This window comes from Phalaenopsis equestris, unplaced genomic scaffold (assembly GCF_001263595.1).
Source record: "Phalaenopsis equestris unplaced genomic scaffold, ASM126359v1 Scaffold000268, whole genome shotgun sequence".
Classification (NCBI taxonomy): domain Eukaryota; kingdom Viridiplantae; phylum Streptophyta; class Magnoliopsida; order Asparagales; family Orchidaceae; genus Phalaenopsis; species Phalaenopsis equestris.
Window position 1 is genome coordinate 232,925 of NW_018164710.1, and position 2,377 is coordinate 235,301.

Consider the following 2,377-nt stretch of genomic DNA (forward strand, 5'->3'; position numbering starts at 1 on the left):
TACATGCCACTCAAATCTTATGTATTTACATATCTGACGCATACACTTTTCTTGTTACATTTATATCACCCAAAACATCATATCGCATCTAAAATATTAGTATTTTAACTTTTAAAGAGTTAAATACACCTTCTCATGCATACGTAAAGATTGAAGTTTAAGATATGTAAATACATAAGAAATGAGTGGATGCATGCTGATCTTTCAAATATAAATTACACAAATCACATGAATTAAAAAAAGTACATAAAAATAACCTTTTTAAGTTGCCCAGCTACCTTAATACCCAAAAAAAAAGTTGTGACTAAATCCTTTACAATTAAATACATCCAATTTCTTTGTGCTTCTTAAGCATATTGGAATCAAGACATGAAACAAATTTGCAATCATTCTATTAGAGAAATCTCGAAAAGCATAAACACATAAGTCGAGTAAAGATATCAAGGAAAGCATAGCTGGTACATAACCCAAGATTTGACACAAAAAATGTACATTATGTCAACACAACAGATATCTTTGGAATCTATTAGCTAGTACATTATGTCAAAAACGATGTTTCTAACAATATAATCCAGCCTTTTGCATACCACTGCAAATCCATATCGTCTTAAGGCTGTTTGAAATGGAAAAATTTAGATTCAACAACGATAACAAATAGTTCATTCTCATGCTCGATATCTCAATGAATGACATGTTTTCCATGTAGATAGATAAGAGCTCAACCAAATAATACAATATTTTGATCAAAAAAAAAAAAAAAAACAATTAAAGCACCTAATTTATTTATATAAATCAGATTTTTCACATCAAATCCATCAATATCATTGGCGAAAATACAAATTGGAATAGTGAAGATGAATAACAACAATCAGAACCATGAGATAGAAATAAACATGTGATGCATAAATTGATAACAACTCCTTTTATTTTGAAATGAGACTATCTAGTTAACTTGAGCGATGTCTTTGATTTGTTGTCGGTAATTAGACAATTTTTTTAAATGATATTCAAAATAAGAAATACAAGAACTTACATGTGCTTCCAATAAATTGGATGTGATTGCATCTCCTACGACATCTCGTTTATGTCTCCCACCAATTGTAGTATTTACGTTTGGGTTTTCACAGTTAACAGAGATCTCACATACACCATTATCATGCTACATCTCAATTTGAGACATATTCAAATATATGTCATTTTCATGATAACATCCAAAAAAAATTTGCGAAACTACACGAGTCATTACTATGTCCGCTTGTACTTAAACGAAAAACTTTTAAATGTGACTAAAAACTTGAAATCTTTCTTTCTAAATAACAAGTGTTCGTTCCAAAATATTTTGAAGTTGTGTGTGATGATTATTATATAACTTCAATGGTTTTGAGCATGTACAAGTTGTGTTTGCACAGTAAGCACTTATATGATAACGATATCATCTGAAAGTTACTAAGAACTTATTTGTATTTGCATATCCTCAGTCAACCGAATAAAATTTATTTTTGTGTACCTTAAACTCACATTCTTCTACTGTTTAACATAATACTCTCATTTTAGCAGTTAACCCTTTCCCACCAGCACCAATATATGAAAATTGTCGAGTAAAAGAAACTACAACCATCACATTTTGTAACATAAATCCTTTCTATTATGATACATATCATGTGTCTCTCTATTGACCACTACGGGAACATGAGTCCCATCAATTACTCCAATTGAATTTTTAAAATTTCAAAAAAAATGAGGAATTTTGAGAAAATTAAGGGTCACAATTCACTTCACCACATGACAACTTAATGAACTCATTCGATAATGATTTAATTAATTATAAGAAAAAAATTAAAATACCTACTAGTAGTTTCTAAAGAGTGTTGAAAAAATTCACAGAGTCGTCTGTAGCTACGAGCATGCACTACTTCTCTAAGAAAAATATCCAACTGCTCTACAACATCTATATTTTTTGTGTAATGCATTAATCCTTGAGTAGTTAATAAGCTCCTCAATTGTATGAAAGCTTTTTAGGAGTGCCTAAAACAATTGCAAGAACTTGTTAGATGATCAGCTACCACATATACAACATATTCATGACCTGAGTAGGACATGTCAAATATAGGTCTACGAATGTACTCATTAACATCCGAAGAATTATTTACCTCTATAACAACATATGATATCAACTATGCTATAGAATTATTGACTGTATCTATGTTTCAATGATCTGAGAAATCTCTTCAGGAAAAATATCAAGAAAATAATTTGACATTGCAACAATTTTTAATAAAATCACATTACAAAATAATATTTTGACATAATAAATATTAAATATAATAAATGTCCAATATGAAAAAAAAATTAATGACAAGAAAAAAAAAATAAAAAT